Here is a 20,202-nt window from a genome sequence, read left to right as displayed (position 1 = left end):
GCTCTGTAGGCCGTGCTGTTCACCTTTTTCTCCCGCTCTCAGCCCCAGACGCTGGTCACGGGGGGTGGAGGAGGAGCCCCTGTTAAGGGCTCCGCAAGGGCGCTTAGAGGGTTCTTTGGCTTCAACCTTGATGAGAAGTCAGCTAACGAGGAAAAGCAGCGCTCACCGCGCCCTCCTCCCTCCTCGCCTGTCCGTCCGTTCCCTCCGCCATCGCGGACCGGCTGGGGCAGGCACCACGGCGGCCCCGGGGACGCGCACAGACAACCCTCCGCTCCAGGCGCCCACGTGCCGGACGTGGGACGGAAACGAGTGCGAAGCTCAGAGTGAAGGCGGCGTCGGGCTCGGCGGGACTCGGGCAGAGGGTTGAAGCGGTCGGCCCTGCCGGCGGGGAAGTGCCCGGGGCGCTCCGCCGGGGACGCGGTGGGCGGCCGAGCGGTGCGGAAGCCCCGCCCCGCCCCGCCCCGCCCCGCCCCGCCCCGCAGGGAGAACAGCCCCGCCCCTCGGCGACAGCAGCCCCGCAGCTCGGCTCTCGCGAGAAGGGCCCGGGAAGGTTCCGGGAAGGGACGGGGCGGAGAGAACCCTGGGGGCTCGGGGAGGCGGGGAGGCGCGGCGGCGCCCTGGGGGCTTCACGCCCCTCCCGGGGAGGCGGCAGGTGAGCGAAGAGGAGCACGTGTTTGGACGGGAGGCGTCGTCTTCCAGCAAGTAGCGAGCACCCTCTCGGGCCGCACGTTCCAGGGACGCGGGATGAGCGAACGGATGTGTTTCCTGGTGATAAACGCTAGGACGACAGGCGCCCCGTGGGTGTGATCCCGCCTGGAGAGGCCGGGCTGACCCGCCGGGCACGAGGGACACCTCCCTGAGATGGGTTTGGCACTTGGGCCTAGATGAGGAAACGCCTAGAACACTTGGCGTTGGCGGGTTTAGTGAGCGGTCCGTACAGGTCCTCCCGAGGCCCCTCCTCTGTCTGGGTTATTCCCCCCCCACCGCCCGCCCGCAGCCCCCATGTTTCCATCTGGGCGATGGGCCCCGGCTCCGCCCTGAGCGCAGGGGGTTTACGCTGGGGGATGCGCGGGCCTCACAGGAGGAGGCTGAGCGAGGCCCCGGGGACCTCAGGGACGCGGGACGCTCCGTCGCCTGCACCCGGAGCTCTGTCCCCCGCCTCAAGCCTTTGCAGCAAAGCTGATGAGAGCTGGGTGCTTAGCTCACACGCACAGTGTACGGCCCTGGGGAGCTTGCCTTTATTTGCTTAGGAAACCGTCCTTCATGCAGTTCACGTTTCATTCAGGATACTTTCTGCCTACAGACAGTTTAAAAAAGATAGCTTTTAATGGCTCAACCGTTAAATTAATTTGAAAACCACCTCAAGTATTACTTATTTATTTTTAGTTTAATTGCACTATTACATCTTTCATAGTTTTCCTTGTACATAAGGAAATTCAGGTGTTTGTTTGGCATAAGTTGGGTTAGTCCTTAATAGAAGCACCCAAAACTAATTTATTTTGGAATTTAATTCACTGATTCTGTGTCTACATAGGCTAAAGTAGGTGAAATTGCATATTTTAAAGTTTTCATTGTTAAAGATCATACTTTATAAATGGATTGTGTTACTTTTTAACTTATGCATAAGCAAACTAAATAGATTCTGTGTGAAGCAGTATAAAACAAAATGCTTACATTTTTATAAATAATGCAAATGCATGAATCGTCATAATAATCTTTTTGAACATGGGTATTCATTGTGCATTATAACTGTCTAAAGTTCAATACTGCATTTCATTAACTTGTGAAATTGTTTCTTGGCATGTTTTTCTATAACTTCAAAATCACCACTAAACGTACTTTCTTATATACCATTGAAATTTAATCTATGTTTTTATTAATAAGAAAGACAGAATAACTGAAAAAATCAATTTCTTATTTTAAAAAGTGATAAACATATTTATTAATGTGTTGATTTAAGAGTATTTACATTAATTAATGTCTAAGTCCCTAAAGAACTGGGGGTGCTAAGAGGAGCAAAGATACAAGGTGAGCTGTAAAATGAGCCCCTCACCCTCCTGCGCTGCCCTTGGCGCAGGCTCGCTCCTCCAGATCCACTCACTCTCCAGGGAAGAGAGCAGAACGATGGCTGCGACTCCCCAGGCTCGGAACCTCGGGGAAAGGTCGGGAAAGTGGTAAGCTCCCGGGACCCCAGGCGGCTCTCGTCCTAGGAGCTTGCGGGAAACCCCGAGCTGTTCCCACAGCAGGGAGGACGAGGCTACCAGAGCTACAGGTGTGTGGGTGTCACTCACACACCAGGAACCTACAGGTAAACATCCAGCCACGGAGGCTGAGAGCAGGAATTCTTCTGACCCTTTTACTCACCATCCCCAAACCGCCCTTGCCTACCTTTCTAACTGCTTTGCATTCAAACTGCTCTTCCTGTTCTCAGGCCTCTCACTTGAGCTGCTTCGTCGGGGAAGCAGTAGAAATGGGCCTGAGCCTCTCTGTGCCGTCCACCCAGCTCGTCACCAACCCACCTCCCCTGCAATCACGCCACCCAGGGGCGCTCCACGCTGAGGGCATTCCTGGGAAGCAGGCTTTTTCCCAGGAAGTGCTCGTGAATTAGCAATTTATGCAACGTGTCTGTGGGTCTAAGTTAAAATTCTACTGCCGTAGCAGGTCGTGCTAAAATTAGAGGGAGACAGATAAGAAAATATGTTGTGCTGAAGCTAATTAAGCAAGGCTCTTAAGATGGCATCTGGGATTTGGCCTCTGATACATTCTCAGGCATCAGCTTATACGTCGTTCTTACAGCCATGAGACTGGGTGAGACGGCAGGGAAATGAATCACAGGAGGAAGGAGAGAGATGGGAAAATGCACTCCTGGAAGCCATGCGAGGATACCAACCACCTGTGCCGTGTCACCGTGTCCCGTGCGAGAGCCCACTCAGACCCGACCCGAAGGCACAGGCGCGTCACGTATGCATTTTACTGCATTAACATGTATATAAAATCTCCATGGAGAATACAGTACTGATGGGCAAAAGGAGGCGTTATCTGTGCATCTAGAGTATAAATAACCTCACTTATGGTGTGAGGGTAATAATGGCGAAATGAATGGGGTGGAGAGATTTCTTTCTGCATCAATTTTATTCCCCACTTTGGATAAATGTCATTCAAGAACTATAACAGATGATATTTCATCTCATTTTCTTTTTCTGATGCTGACCAGGCATGTGGTTTGAAGTAAGACGTGCCACTTCCTCAACCTGTTCCCTTATTTATGAAGTGAGATCCTGAAGGAGCGATTCCTCAGCTGGTTGTGAAGTCACTTCTGCATCCAAAGTGATGTACTTCCAGACTCCACTCTACCCTGGTTCTTCCTTTGTCTCTGCCCAGAAAGCCAGGTAGGCACACGTGTGTGTGTGGTGTGTGTGTGTGTGTGTGGGTGTGTGTGTGTGTGGTGTGTGTGTGTGTGTGTGTGTGTGGTGTGTGTGTGTGTGGTGTGTGTGTGTGTGTGGTGTGTGTGTGTGTGTGGTGTGTGTGTGTGTGTGGGGGTGTGTGTGGGTGTGTGTGTGGTGTGTGTGTGTGTGTGTGTGGTGTGTGTGGGTGTTTGTGTGTGGTGTGTGTGGGTGTGTGTATGTGGGTGTGGTGTGGGTGTGTGTGTGTGTGTGTGGTGTGTGTGTGTGTGTGGTGTGGGTGTGTGTGTGTGTGTGGGTGTGTGTGTGTGTGGGTGTGTGTGGGTGTGTGTGTGAGAGAGAGAGAGAGGGGGGGGGGGGGTTCTTGTGTGGAGGAGACTATTGACCGTGCTGGGCCCCGGACAAAGCAGTTTTCGTGCAACACCTACATCCTCACAGACACCGAATTCCGTCCCCTCTGCCCTTGCTGAAGGCGTGAAGAGGTATGGTCTGCGTTATCATAAAATTCTCTGCTCACTTCACTGAAATGTTGCATTCACAACACAGTCAGTGCTTGATTATAACTGTGTCTAACTTTCAAATTATCACTTGGTTTTTTTCTTGGATCTTGAATAAAACTGTGAGTTCCTTAAGAAGCCAGTTTCCCCATTGCATCTGACAAAGGGCTTTACACTGAAGCTGGAGCTGAATTAGGAGAAGTTGTGCATCACAGGACCTTAAAGTTTGGAAAGAAACACGCCTCATTCTACCCTGATAGCAACACCGTCTATGAAGCCCAGTGAAGATGAATGTTAAAGTGCCCGTGACGAGTGCATCGTCTTCAATAAGGGCTTCAGGCAGAGACACAGAAAACTTAAATCCATTAGAAGACATGAAGAAATGAAAAGATCTGAGAAAAAATGGTAGATATGGCAGACGGGCATGATAAAAGTCTCTGAAGATTAAAAATAACAATCGGACAGATTAAACACAAAACTTCAAGCAAATTATACATAAATTTAAAAATAAAAGTCTTCAAACTTATTATTAGGCTATACTGTCCACCTGGAAAAATCAATCCAGAAAGACCAGAACCAAAGTCACTTATAAAACGAATGGATTAACAAAGAAAAACAGTTGAGCATCTAGGTGATAATATGCAGGGAAATGAAGACCAGATGGTCATGAGGCTTTTTTGGAGAAGACAGTGAAGCAGCACATGTCAGATCCTTAAGAGAGAAACTGTGAGCTAAGTTCATCACCCTCTGCAGGGAGAATTCCAACATGAAGGCCACAGGCTGCTATAAGCATGCATAACCTAGCGTATCTTTTCTTTTAGTGTATATATTTCTTGTGAAGGTTTCCCTAGAAATCTAAAGAAGAATAAGCTTCAAACAACCAAAAGGATGAGACATTGGCCTAGGATTCATATGAGCCTGAAATGCATATTTATCTTTATAACTAAGATTATATGGTGGATATAAAGGAGAGAACGTGGTATCTATTGGCTCGTAGTGTCTAAACATGCTCCAACACTGTTAATACGGTACCAATACCAAAATCTGGATATGCGGGAATGTAAACGCATGCAGCCACTATGGAAAAGAGTACGGAGGTTCCTCGACAAATTAAAAATAGAACTAACATATGATCCAGTAATTCCACTTCTGGATATGTATCTGAAGAAAATGAAAACACTAACTAAAAAAGATATCTGCACCCTCATGTTCTAGCAACACTATTTATAATTGCCGAGATGTGGAAGCAAACTAAGCGGCCGTAGACAGATAAATGGGTGAAGAAATGGTGGCGTCTATATGCCGTAAAAAAGAATGAAACCTTGCCATTTTTGACAACATGGATGGGCCTCTAGGGCATTATGCTGAGTGGAATAAGTCAGACAGAGAAAGAGAAATGTCATATGATCTCACTTATGTGTGGAATCTAAAACACAGAACAACAGCAACAAAATTAACCAAACTCATAGATGCAGAGAACTGATTGTTGGTCAGCGGAAGTGGGGATTGGAGAACAGACGAATGGAGGAATATGGTCCCCCCAAAAAACTGGAGGATAATGGAGAGGATGGTGAAAGTTAAAGTTGCTGTATTTACCCAGCTTGAATTACTTTTTAATTTTTAAATTAACATTCAGTTCTTTGAAATGAATTATGTTCTCCCTGGACAGAAGTCGGAATTTGATTGAAATGGGGGCAAAGCACAACTCTCTTGCTTCAGTATCAACCCACAGACCAGACATTGCCCAGAAGGTGAAGGAACGGAGACACACAAACATTTTTCCAAAGAAGACCTTCAAATGGCCAGTAAGCCACGAAAAGATGGTCAATATCATTAGTCACTGGAGAAACAAATTGAAGCCACAAAGGTGTGCCCGTTAGCTGCTGTGAGGACGGCTAAGATGGAAGACAGCAGCGTGGCGCTGAGGATGCGCCGAAGCCTGGAGGCTCACCCGCTGCCGTGGGGACGGAAAGTGTACTGGGCAGCCCAGCAGCTCCTCACCCGGATACACACTGAAGGGACAGAAAACAGCCAAAAGTCGGACGCAGTCCAAATGCCCACCGTCTGATGAAAGGATAACAAACGTGGTGCATCCACGTGACGGAATATTGGTCAGCAACAGGGAAAGAGTGAATCACTCGCTGACAAGTTGCTACAATCTTGTTACTGACAAGCCAGCAGCGGAAGGTTGCGTGTTGTATGGTTCCGGTCCTGGGAGGATCCAGACCAGAAACGTCTAGAGAGACAGCAGGTGGATGGTTGTTACCTGGGCTGGGGGAGGGGCGGGCGGGGTGGAGGGGCTGCTCGTGACCAAGCAATTTCTTTTGTGTGTGATGAGAATCTTCTAAAGTTAGACTGTGCTGATGATTGCACAACTCTGAATATACTAAAAACTACTAATCTGCACAGTGCAGAGTTACTTTATGGTAGTGAATTATATCTCACTAAAGCTCATAGGTTAAAAAAATAATCATAATCAAAAGTATGAAATACTTGGAAAATGTGATGATAAAATCAACATATAGGAAAATCTGTGGGATACAGACAATATGATTTTTTTTAAAGATTTGTTATATATATATATATATTTTTTTAACATCTTTATTGGAGTATAATTGCTTTACAATGGTGTGTTAGTTTCTGCTGTATAACAAAGTGAATCAGCTATACATATACATATATCCCCATATCCCCTCCCTCTTGCGTCTCCCTCCCACCCTCCCTATCCCACCCCTCTAGGTGGTCACAAAGCACCGAGCTGATCTCCCTGTGCTATGTGGATGTTTCCCACTAGCTATCCATTTTACATTTGGTAGTGTATATATGTCCATGCCACTCTCTCACTTCGTCCCAGCTTACCCATCCCCCTCCCCGTGTCCTCAAGTCCATTCTCTACATCTGCATCTTTATTCCTGTTCTGCCCCTAGGTTCTTCAGAACCTTTTTTTTTTTAGATTCCATATATATGTGTTAGCATACGGTATTTTGTTTTTCTCTTTCTGACTTACTTCACTCTGTATGACAGACTCTAGGTCCATCCACCTCACTTTTAAAGGCTATTTTATGGCTTTAACTAATGTATTTCACCCCCATCCAAAAGAACTTGTGTAATGATGGAAATAATCTATTCCAGGCTGTGCGATGTGGTAGCCACTGACCACATGTGGCTTCTGAACCCCTGAAATCTGGTTAGTGTGACTAAGAACTAAAGTTTAAAATTTTTAATTTTAATAATTCAAATTTAAATGTAGACAGCACATTATTAATTAAAAAACTGATAATTGGTGGGTTAGGTCTTCAACTCTATTATACTTAAAATGAACAACAAAGACAATGAAAAGACACAAGTAATAAAGACAAAAACAGAAAATTGTGAAATTGAAAATAAATAATCTGCACACGGTTATCATTACCAGACTCAATTATTGCAAAGAATAATCATATAGGCACACAGTTTTAATGAGGTTAAAAAGGGAGGAGGCTGCGGGGGGGGGGGCGGGGGAGGGAAGAGGAATGGGGGAGGGGGAAGGGGAGACATTCTGAGGACACAAAAGTCCCCTGAAGCAAGGATCTGAATACAGAGGGGATAGAGGTTTCCATCCTTAAGTGTGCATCATGTTTACTTGGAGGGCTTGTTAAAACAGATTGCAGGGTCCACCCCCAGGGTTACTAGTTCTGTAGGTTTGGGTTAAGCTTGAGAGCCTTCATTTGTGACTAGTTTGTAGGTGGTGCTGGGGACCCTCCTTGAGAACCACTGGGGTAAGGTAAAAATCGACAGTAATGAAAGCAATTAACACACTCTTAGCAATAGTTTGAATAATTATATGCAACTGATTTTTTAAATGTATATAAATGTGTACGATTTCATAAGTAAGAAGAAGTAAGACACGTAAATCTAAGTGCTACCTCAAAGTAGTCCCCTCCAGCTAGCGGCCCAAATTTCCCCCACCTTGAAAAAAATGGATAAGCTTTATTTACAGTTACGGTGGAGGGGAACAAAACTTTAAGGAATTAATCATCTTTATCTCAAACAAATGATTTGACAAAACAAGAAGACATAAAACTAGCCAAATAATTCCGTATGTCTAGCAAAACTTTGACATCAAATAAAGCTTTACTAAAGAAGATAATTGTTAATTAATCTTTAAAAATCTAAATGCAAAAATTATTTTAAAAAAAACAGTGTACCCATATTATCTAGTAATGTGTGCATAAACCATGACCAAGTTGCGTTTATCCCAAAGAAGACAAGTGTGATTAAATATTAGAAAATCTATTACTTAACAAGTACCACATGAGCAACATGAAAAATTACCTTAGGATTATCTAAAGGGTTCAGAAACAAACTTGTCAATAGCATTTAATTCCTATTCCTGATAACAAAAGGGAGCTTTTATTTGCAGAATAGGAATAGAGAGGAATGGCATTGACCTGATAAGGGATATTCATAAGGGAAAATAATCAAACATAACAATGGTGAAACTTTGAAGTTCTTTTCTCTAAAGGTTACCAGTGTTATGCTCAGTTTTTTAAAAAGGTATTTCCTTTATAGTCAAGAACAAGGCACAGATAAACTCTATCATGGCTAATGTTGAATACTGTACACTGGCCATGAAATTAAAGGACAAAATTGGAGGCATGTGTATCTTAAAGGAAGGAATGACATTTCCCTTTCTAACAATCCATAAGATTGAAGAAAAGAGAATTATGAAGAGAATTCGAGACTTTCTACAATGATCCATAAGAGTTAAGCTCAACAGATGAATGTATTCAAAGTAAACATACACAAGAAAGCATAATTTGTTATTATATTCCAGAAAGGGCCAGTGATAAAAAAAATACCATGTATCAACAAAATATTATGTGGCACCTCTCAATAAGCCCAACATCTACTAGATATGTAAGGTCTTTTTAGAGAAAATTACATAATTGCTGAATGCATAACATACATAAATGGAGGTATATACCATGGTGGTGAAGTCTCAGTATTCTAAAAAATGTTAATTTCCCCCAAATTAATCTGTGCATTCAGTGAAATATTAAAATGTGTAGAACGGGTGAAAGTGAGGCTAACATTTTATATGGAAGTACAGGAGTCCAATTTAAGCAAAGGAACATTTGAAAAAGCAGAACCAGGAAAGTCAATTGGCTAACCAGACAGTAGACTTACTTTACTTCTATAGTAACTAAGTTAAAGTAGACTCAGTGTAAAAATTCAGAAATGTTTGCTCTGCACACATGTAGATTGAGAGCAGGTGGGCTTCAAATCACTAGAGAAAAATAGAATTAATTTCTACCTAACGTCATAGCAAAGATTAGTTTCAGATGGATGAGTGTGAAAAAGAATTTTTTTTCACAAGAAAATATATGTGGAGATGTGTCTCATTCTGAGAACAGGAAGGCTTTCTCCAAGGTTTACCAGTTGCCTCTTTAACCCTTAGCACCAACCACATGAGGCAGGCACACGTGTGGCCCCACTTCAAAGACAATTAAATGCCTCGCAGAGTCTGAAACTGACTTCCCCCCGAGGTCTCAGAACTCAAGGGCAGAGTTTGGATTTTGCTGAGACCCCTGACTGACTCAAGGTCTTCACCCAACATGGGTGCTGCCCCCCCTCTTCCTTAGGTTTCCTTTTACACAGTCACTTCTGAGGACAGGTGCTAGAAACCTACTGTAAAATCTGTCTTCTCTAGAAATCATACCACGCATGCTTTTTGTTCTCTTGTTCTCAAAATAGCCTTCAGCACAAATCAAACTCTGACTGGGCTTGACCTATATTGAACAACCATTAAAATTCTGTGTCTTTCCTCAACTTCCTTGGCTAATTGTAGAAGAGAGAACGCATTCTCCTTGCAAACTCACCTGCCAAGCACCCCACTCCTGAGACTTCTTCCTTCTCTTTCCTGCTGGACCACAGCTCACAATCAGCATCCTTGACTGCCTCAAAACTGTCCATCTTAGATTACAAAGTCTAGGTTGCAGAGACTCTGTCAGCTGCACCGATTTTGTACAACGATGCTACAGATTCATTAGTTCCATGGCCTCGTTGATAAGGATAACTCCATGAGCACAAGACATCAAACTCCACTTGCGAACACCTTTATGAGCACTTGCACAAATTATTCTGCCAGCTTGACAAGAGGAAGACTGGATGAATTCGTCTTGGGCCCTCGTGTAGTTGAGCACTAATCCCATTTAACGCTGACACTAAATTCTGCCCTCAAGGACTACATTTCTCCCTGCAATTGCCAGGCATGTTGGAGTGCTAAGAGAAAGAGCACCAAGTGGAGTTTTGAGAAATGAGTCCAAATCCATACTCAGCAAGCATTGAGTTAGTGTGACTCTGAGTCAGTGATCTCAAATGTCTACACTTCATGATGCTGCTGGTGTCTTATTTACCTTAACCTGCTCTGCTCATCCAGTCCTGTTCCAACCGGTAAAGAGCTTGGACACCATCACTCTTGTCCTCAATAACAGCAAAAAAGTGAGTAAGCTGAAAACCCATGATTATCTTCAGCTGCATCAAAGAACTGAGGTCACAGGAAAAGCCCCACCCCTAAACTGGAGAGACTGGTGAACACAGAGAATCACAGCCAAATCCACTTACAAGGATCAGAGTCACTGCCGCAGCCATGAACTGATGGGCCTCCTTAAAGGTCGACTGGCAAATTGCTGGGTGCTGAGTGTGGACAAAATCAGGAGTTAGAAACTCCTGGGGCCCAGCCTTGGGGGCCCCACACTTTCAAACGTTTTACTTCCAGGAACCACATTGTCCTCAAGGTGAAGACAGGAGAAAATCCACCCATGCTTCCACCAGGAGGAAGAGGAAAGTCTGCCATCAAGGGAGACTGATTTGCTAGAACATTATGTGACTTGGGGGAAGGGCAATTAGACATGTAGACATCTGTGGCCTCTGCCAGCCTTTCTGGTTTATGTAAGGGGGAGGGGGGCAAAGGTTAAGACATTCTTCTGAAGGTCACAGCCCAGGGACACTTACAAGCCTGAGATTTGATGATAAAATTGTGGACTGTCCCTCTCTCTCCCCACACCTGACCACACACCAGCAAGGGTGCAGTGAAACAACAGTAGGTCACAGCTGAAAGAGCTTCAAGACACTGACTCTATTTAAGAAGGGATTTTTAGAGAAATCCTAATATAATAGGGGAAAAAATGAGATTAGAGAAAACGGAAACCCCTGGCACTGACAGCTATGCGAACAGCAAACACAGCCCAGATTCTTGCCAGATTAACATAAAACTTCATGCTGAAAGCCTGATTACCTCCGCTCCTCTTACCAAATACATCATGTCCAGCTTTTAACCAAAAATTACAAGACATGCTACAAGGCAAGTAAAACCACAACCTGAAGAGAGTATCCGAACAAGACTCATATCACTTTAGGGTGTCATGCTGGCCCTGCTACGCCCCCTATAACATTTCATGGGTATGCCACTTATCCCAGTTATCAATTTCTGGCTTTGCATCTGCATCCATTCTTCACTGCCAGCTCTGCAGCGATGGAGCTGGTTACTCTCAGGACCTCTCCCGTTCAGCTGGCGTGATGAGAAGCTCTGTCAGCAGAAGATGTGCGTGTAAAGATGTCACAGGAGAGAACTCCTGCTGCCAGTGTCCTTGTCCCCACAGTGATCCACAGCAACCCCCCGCCTCTGCAGGAGACCCTCCAACAGTAGCAGATCAAAGAACACCTTGTGAAGGGGTGGAGAATGCTGGCAGGTGATGGGATGTCCCAGGTCACCAAGACATTGCTGGATTTAACTCAGAGGAAAAACTTCTATGCAGGCAATCTTCTGATGTCCGTGGAAATCCTCAGGAATGTGACAGACACGTTTAAAAGGGCAAGTTACATGCCTGCATCTGATGGTGTCCAGAACTTCTTTCAAATAGTTAGCAACCTTCCAGATGAAGACAACAAGGAAAAATGGGAAGATGCACAAAAGATTTATCCGGGCTCAATAGTGTTAATGCAGGTGATTGAAGATTTTATACACATTGTTGGAATGGGGATGATGGACTTTCAGAATTCATACTTAATGACTGGAAATGTAGTGGCTAGCATTCAGAAGCTTCCTGCAGCCTCTGTTCTAACAGACATCAACTTCCCAATGAAAGGATGAAAGGGCATGGTTGACTGGGCAAGGAACTCAGAAGACAGGGTGGTCATTCCGAAGAGCATCTTTACTCCCGTATCATCAAAAGAATTAGATGAATCATCGGTCTTTGTTCTTGGAGCCGTCCTGTACAAAAACTTAGATCTAATTTTGCCCACTCTGAGAAATTATACTGTCGTTAATTCCAAAATCATCCTGGTCACCATAAGGCCTGAACCCAAGACAACTGATTCGTTCCTGGAGGTAGAACTAGCTCATTTGGCTAATGGTACTTTGAATCCCCATTGTGTGTTATGGGATGACTCAAAAACGAACGAGTCTTTGGGAACCTGGTCCACCCAGGGATGTAAAACTGTGCTTACCAATGCATCCCATGTGAAATGCTTACGTGATCGTCTCTCTACCTTTGCCATTTTGGCTCAGCAACCTAGAGAAAGAATCATGGAATCGTCTAGTACACCTTCAGTTACCCTAATTGTGGGCAGTGGCCTTTCTTGCTTGGCCTTGATCACCCTAGCAGTTGTCTGTGCAGCATTATGGAGGTACATATGCTCTAAGAGGTCCATAATTCTGATTAACTTCTGCCTGTCTGTCATCTCATCCAACATCCTCATCCTGGTTGGACAGACCCAGACACATAATAAGATAATGGTGGACACCCAGGAAGATTCAGAGAGAGAACTTCTCCCTACAGCCTCACTACCAGGTGATAATGAAAGCAAGCCAAGTCTAGATTCAATCAGACAGTCTGATATTTATCAGATAAACATTTATTAGAAAATCAAGAGCAAAACCTGTTCTGTAAACTCAATGAAACCATGAGTCTCTGTCATTTTAGATACTTTGACCACACTTTGTATGCAACATTCACTTCAGGTGGACATAGCAATACTCTAGAGGCAGGCTTCTGTGCCTTCAATCAGCATCTTTCAATCAGAAATCCTCCTAATCAAGGGTCTGGATACAGAATGATTGGGGATAAAACTATGGGCCTCATCTCTATGAGGTACAGGTTCAATGGAATCTTCCATGCAGTCCATTTAGACTAAGAAGTGTTTAACTACATTAGCTCATCTACATATCCTTCAATGCCTTTGTTTTCACCAAAGGGAACCCATTGATACATCCACCATAATAATTGACTAGACACTAGCTCATCAATAAAGACCAATCTCCTATAGTCAGTTTGATAATAATTGAAGTGTTGATTGTGGATACATCTACCTAAATCAAAAGCACTTGCAGTTGACTCTGCAAGACTCTGGGGTATGACCCTTTCAAATACAATGCCAGCTGACTGCCTTGTTCTGTGCATTCCTGGACAGCTCCTAGGATTAAAGGTTAAACTAACTGGCACATATATATCAATAGTATCATACTGAGAATACCAAAGTGTTATAAAATAAATTATAGACATCCTTATTTTGAAAAATAATAACTAAATGTGAGAGGGCAAAGTTAGACACTAACTTTAGTCCCAGGAGACCTACAAGACCTAGCAAAAGTCCTCATTGACAGATCAAGGAAGCGTCCCAAATTATTTCAGATGTGCAGACATTTCCTTATCACTCTTTAGAAGGAATTTCTCTCATAGTTCTTTATGTATGGACCACTGAATTACATAATAGGCCTGTGTCTTTTCATTCAATCTTGCAAAAAATAAAAAAACTCTGTGTTGGAGCACTTTTTAAAGTCACATAATCTACAAAGTTTCCTTACTACATCCGGTGCTTATTTATCCTTTATCAAGTGTTGTTATGTTTTTGTTATGTAGTTGCGTAGAGATAATTGGTAAAGATGGGCCAAACTAGAAGGCTGTGGTTATTCTAATGGAAGATGTTTTTGTGTTGTCAGAATTGTGGGTTTTTTTTTTTTTAATAAAATCTTGAACTTTAATACTTAAAAAAAAAAAAAAAGATGTCACAGGAGGAAGAGGTTTCTCCCTCTCATTCCAGAATTCCACTTCTTTTCGATCCTACTGTATAGCTGCCAATGGTGTGTGTATGGGGGTCCAGTTCTTCTGAATCATGTCGAGTGTCAACAGCGTCCCAGGGAGAACGCCCCCTAGGTTTCAACTGCACGGCCACAGTTCCCAGGTTTCCAGGGGCCCCCAGGAGCCCTGCAGCGTGCTCCCCTGCCTCAGACATCAGGCTGAGAAGAGTAACAAGGAAAAGAGAAAGAGGGAGTCTCGTTCAAGGTTTATGTAATTAATCTCTTAACAAAGTCAGGGAGGATGTTTATTTCTATTTATTTTTTTCTCTTAAAAGTATTGTTACATTAAAATTCTTATGTATTAGATAAAATGTATATAGATATTTGTATATTTGGAACTATCCAATCTAAAGATCATTGTCTGTTTTTTCACTAATACTATGTTAATTGGAGAATTAACAAACATCCTAATCAAATATTATGAGTTTTCTATAATCTTTGATTTAGTGATTAGGATGTACTTTAGTGGAGATTCTTCATTCAGTCAACAATGTTGAACCTACTGTATTCAAGAGACTATAAGAAGTATCTGGGATGGTGCAAGCAAAGGAATCACACAGGTATTTCACAGGAAAGATAGGCGTGTTCTCGTTGGGCAGTTAAGACACTTACGTGCAAAAGTGAAATGTGAACTAGAAGGTGATCATTTTCCAGAAGGGACACCTGCCCACCTAACAGGAGGTCTGTCATGGTCACACGAGGAGTGTGGTGCAAATTGTATGTGAGCTCAGCACGCAGCTCCTGGCGCTGCGCCCAGGACTTGACAAACCCTAGTTTTAAACTCCGTGGTGGATACTTTCTGTTGCTATTTGACTGCATCAGTGGAATGCAACTTGGTTCCCTTTGCTCCAAACGGCAGGTAAACGTCCAGCAAGGTCTGTGACTTGACCTCCCACACACCTGGCCTAGAACCTGACATTCAAGGCTCAGCAACTCCTTCTAAACCAGTTACATAGTTATGTTAACATAGGTCAAGCCACGTTCATTGTATAGATCTCATATGTTAACCTATAAGAACTGTGCTCTACTTATCAGTTATAACAGAATTATGTCGTATAGTAACTTTTATCTTGTAAAATCCATCTTGCTGTCAAGTAACGACATTCACATTGCAGTCTTCTAAATAGCAGTTATAAAAGCAAAATCTATTTCAAGCACACGTCTTAGCTGCTGGGTGTACTTCTTCAGGTTCTTCTTCTCCTCTTTGTCCAGGACTAATTAGTTATTCTTTGAGACATGTAGGTGTTGAGGTCTCTTTCTAAACAAAGAAGTTCTTTCTGGTGGGGGTATTAAGAGCATAATGGAAGGAGAGTGTCAGCTCTCAGGGAACCAGCAATTACTTACAAGACACCTGTGGGCCCGAAACCCGCCATCCTGTGCAAGAGTGCTCTTTCCAGATCACAGAGGTGAGGCTGATGGGCTGAAAGCAAAAGGGCACAGTGATTTATTCCAGTAGAGCTTTCTTTTTTTAAAAAAAGTTACTAAATAAAACTCTCAACTCTGAGAGTGACATTTCTAAAGAACCAAAGGAAAAGAAAATGTGAAAGAAACAACCAGACATGCAAGTGACATCCTCTAGAGCATTAGCTTTCCCTAAAAGATTAATCAAAACTAATCAGGAGAAAACCAAGATACACGAAGTGCTGTTTAAAACCTGCTACCAGTTCTAAATAAGAGGTAAAGCTGTGCATGGCAATTATCAAAAATGCTTGAATTGATATAAACATTTTAGATATTGAGCAAAATGTATATGTATATTTATATACACACATACACCTTTATATGTAATGTGTGTGTATGTAGCATATATATATATATATATATATATATATATATATATATATATACACACATACACATATGTATATATTGAATATACATACCTGTGTCTGGTCAAATGTATGCGTGTAATTACAAGTATTAAAAATGCAAGTGTGTATAGCGTGACTAGGACAATTGATATTCATTCAATAAATATTTATTGAGTATTGAGTCAGGTACTGATTTATATGGGGCATATATTTCAAAAGGCTTCACAGAAGTAATGATGTGACTACATGCTTCTATTAAAAAATCAGCCTCATAAATACACTATCTGATTTCTTTACATTTGCATTATAATTTTACACTCTGCCAAAACGCACTTTAGCTGATCCTTCGGCAAACTAATGGAAGGCCCAGTTGTATAGCTCTGGGGTTTGACTGACATCATTAGAAGCCCGTTTGCAAGTCCGACTAAAATCTTAGTCCAAAGAAAGCGTAACCTTCCTGAAGATGGGATGAATAAGCATTCTTCCAAAAGGAGCTGGGAAACAGGAGACAGGACTCTGTCAGAAACTCCGCATCATCCGGGTTTAAGTCCTTCGCTCAGTGTCATGGCCGGGACATCCCAGGACACAGCGGCAGCAGCGGTCCCTTTGCCGAGCCGGGCTTTGGGGCTGTTCTGACTTCACTTTTCATGACAATTATTCCTCCTGTTAGTGGGTTTGCACAACTGGTCTACGGAAATCATGTTGAAGACTTTGGTCACAGGCTGTGCTGCAATTTGAAATGAAGAGGATCATCTCGCGTTCCTTGAGAGGCTTTCGCGGAGGAAGCAAGCCCTGGGGGAGGAGCTCACAGAGGGAGGAGCGTCCCTGAACCCAGCTGCATCCGAGGAGCTTCCGGTGAAAATAACGAAAGCTGCTGATTTTCCGCTGCCCCCTGAACAGTCATTTAAAGATAACACCGATAATACTCACATCGTGCCCTTTGCAGTAAAATCTACACTCGTGTGCATGCTCATGCGGGCATTGATTTTTGGCAAAAGATCACAAATTGTCAAGGTTTAACTTTACATTTTTTAATGGTTTCCCAGGTATGTGTTTATGGGATGTTGCTGGCATTTCTAATTCTCATCCATCCAGGTGTCTACATTTTGAAGGGCCCCACTCATATTAATTATTGAAATTATTCTTAATGCCGTCACTGTCTTGAAATTTTTCATAATTTTTGAACAACAGGCTCTGCATTTTATTTTGCGCTGGGGCCCTGAGATTGCACAGCTAGGCTTGGGGGCGGGGGGCGGGGGTGTACGCACCTGCCTCCTGTCCTGCGTGAGGCTCCTCGCCGCTCACCTTACTGTTGGTTTCCGTCCCCGCATCACAAGACAGGGATGCAGCCTGGACGCAGAGCACCTGGAGGGCCCAGGACACACCTGGTGATCTGAGGACACAGGAGCCCAGGCAGGTGAGGGGGACAGCAGTCTAACCAGGTGAGCGGGGTGACAGGTGCAGAGATGCCACCTGGACTCCTTGGTCCACAGACATCACCCTCTTCCCGTCCCTCTCTCCTCTCCTGACTTGTCTTCCCGCAGCAGCTGGGCTGGTCAGAGCTCAGAGTGCCGGCCAGGCTGACCTTGGGCACCATAAATGGAGGTGACACGAAACCAGGCCTCCTAGCTGCTGGTGGCTGAGAGACACCTGCTGAGGACGGTTCCTGAGAGCAGGCAGGCTGCCCATGGGCGTCTCCACCTGGGGACCAGAGACAGGCCCAGGGCCAGGGGGTACCCGACGGCCACGACCTGGCCTTCCCTTTATTCTCTGGCAGGAAAACAGAAACGTGATGAAAGCTCCCCAGGCCTACAGAGCTGCCTTTGGTCTGGGGTCCGCAGGGTGTAGGGCCAGGTGACTTGTCAGCTTTCTCCCCAGAGAACGCACAGAACAAGTGTCCTGCCCACAGTCGCGTCTAAAACGCAGAGATTCAAATGCTTCTGCTCAGCTCCGTGTGTGCGTGTGTGTGTGCGTGTGTGTGACCACAGTGCCAGACCTGGGAATCTGGAAATGAATCTTTTGGTCCATGGAGTCGTCGGTAATGAGAAGCTCACAGGAGTGTCCCCGCCGGGCGGCTGGTGACACTAAGTTAAGATGGTGAATGCTGGTGACACAGTGGGCCCAGGGTGGACCAGTTTGTCAAGGAGTCTTCACTGCTTCTGCTTTCCTGTCAGGTTCCAGAACCTCCACAGAGGCGGAAATCAGTTTCTAAGTTGAATTAGAAGAAGGTTAATTCGGGTCAATTCACATGAAAACTAAGGAGAGAAACTCCCTGGTCTGAGATGATTAGAAACACGAGGCTCTGCAGGCAGGTGTCCCTGTGAGCAGGTGCATCCATGGGCTGGGGACGTGCTGGGGATGAGGCGGGGATGGGGACAGAGAGAGAGGGGGGACAGAGAGGGACTGAGAGGGGACAGAGAGGGACAGAGAAGAGGACAGAGAGGGACAGAGATGGGGCGGCGATGGGCTCTGAGGAAGCACCGAGGGAACGTCAGCACCTGATTCCAGAGCAGAATGGCAACGGCTGCAAACGTCATCAAGGAGATTCATTCTGAGCTGGGATGTGACAAGAAGGCAGGTACACTTACAGTTTTAGTTCTTGATCGTGGTAAAAGGTTAATTTGCCAGATTTTGCTGTGTTGTCGGAAAGCTAATAGCATTTGAGGAATGCTGACATCGGGTGTGGAAATCTACTGTAAAGGGGGTCTTACCATACTCTTCCAGGAAGACTGATTGATTGATTGATCGACTAATTTCAGTGCCTGTCTAGGAGAGGTGCAGGGGTGACTAGGGCTATTTCTGCTCTGTTCTTAACAGTTGAAAACGCTTCCTGGCTTCCCCTCACCCCTAAGTCCACTCCATCCCCTCCGCTCTGACCAGCACCAGCTGGAGTCCTGGTGGGCTCTGTCCTGTCCCAGCCAGACCAGGGCTCGAGCCAGTGTGCAAGGCTCCTCATAGAACAGGACGTGAGGGGATTCGCTCGGGCGAGCCTTTGACCGGACAGCGGCTGCCTGGACTTGCTATCTTGGTGGACAGGAGCCGATGCAGAGGAAGGGAGACATCTGGACGGCTTTCCCATCACCAGCCCAGGAGGGTCTCTGCCCCCTCTGTCACTGTGGACACCAAGGCTTAGCCCATCTGAGGGGAGAGTGACAGTGACAGGCCCCCGGGGGGAGTGGGCCAACTGTGACATTACATTTCATTATATTCTGCATGGAATGTATGTGCATATGTGCAGGTACATGTCACAGTTTATGCTACAAATAAGCAGATAGATCACAGTTTACCTACTATGTTATTGTTACCTTTTTGGTATCAACCCCCTGTTTACAGAATAACGTAGTTGTGTCTCATCTGACTTGGACATCAGTCCTGCCCAATAAGAATGTAAAATGAGCCCCACATGAAATTATAAAGTTTCTGGTAACCATATTGAAAAAGTAAATAAAAGCCAGGTAGGTTAATTTTAATATATTTTAATCCAGTGTTTCAAAATCTTGTTTAAGCGTGTGATCAACATAAATATACCCTTAGATACTTAAATGGTCTTGGAAACGTGGTGCTGTTGATCTGCCCACTCACCCCCGCCTGGACCAGCACACGGGGCCAGTAAGTGTGACCTTCAACTTCCCCCAGAGACCCGAATTTGTGCTTTCAGGTGGTTTGCCTTTGAGTGTCCTGAAGCTGAGCCTCAAATCAGGACAAACTGCTACCCATCCGTCCAGGGAGGCCCAGCACTGGCTGATCGAAGGATGGGGCCACACGGAGGGCTGTCCTCAGCCTCTCTTCCTGCCCCCGAGGGCCGCCCACATGGCCTCGAGTGGACACTGGAGCGGCTGGGGGCCAGGCCGTCGCTCTGCATGTCCACTCCTCCACAGGGCGTGCTCCAGGGTCACTACATGAGACCCACAGAGCTTCACCCTGCGCCCCTTTCCTGGACGTGACTGCGGCCCCCCGGGATCCAGGGTCATCTCCTCTCCAGTCGCTCCTCCGCAAGGCGAGGCCCTCCCTGGGGTGAGGCCACAGGACAGCACTTTCCCCATCCAGCTTCACCAGCATCCCAGGCTGACCCATTTGTGGATCCAGCCTGGGTTTTATCTTCCATTTGGCTGCTGGTAGAAAGCCCACCTGGGGACACAGGTGTGTCCTGAGAGGGACTTGTCAGTGCAAAGAGGTGCAGGGTTTCGAGTTGCCTGTCCAGGGCGCTGGCTTATGATCGGGACCTGCCCCTGCCTCTTACTGAGTATATAACTTCCTGGTAGGGGGTTCTGCTCTGTTCTGCCCCAGGGGCATCACTGGGCTCTGACGACACCCACCTCAGGACGGGCGGCTCCGGGCTCATGAAGCCTTGGGTGTCCAGGACCAGGTGCCCA

The 20,202-nt window shown here is 45.3% G+C and overlaps 1 long non-coding RNA gene across 4 annotated transcripts; it reads left to right on the top strand.

Moving 5' to 3' along the window:
* Window positions 1-555: 555 nt before the first annotated feature.
* On the top strand, window positions 556-13,899 carry LOC309612049. Of its 4 annotated transcripts, XR_014234904.1 has the most exons (4): window positions 556-652; window positions 2,797-2,952; window positions 3,215-3,389; window positions 4,035-13,899. It is a non-coding gene; the product is annotated as an uncharacterized lncRNA (long non-coding RNA). The 4 variants fall into 4 exon arrangements; XR_014234905.1 differs by lacking the exon at window positions 556-652 and having other exon boundaries at window positions 998-2,952; window positions 4,065-13,899; XR_014234906.1 differs by lacking the exon at window positions 556-652 and having other exon boundaries at window positions 998-2,952.
* Window positions 13,900-20,202: the final 6,303 nt, after the last annotated feature.

Source organism: Balaenoptera borealis (assembly GCF_965194805.1).
Source record: "Balaenoptera borealis genome assembly, chromosome: 15".
In the NCBI taxonomy this organism is placed as follows: Eukaryota; Metazoa; Chordata; class Mammalia; order Artiodactyla; family Balaenopteridae; genus Balaenoptera; species Balaenoptera borealis.
This window is presented reverse-complemented; position numbering and strand designations above follow the sequence as displayed.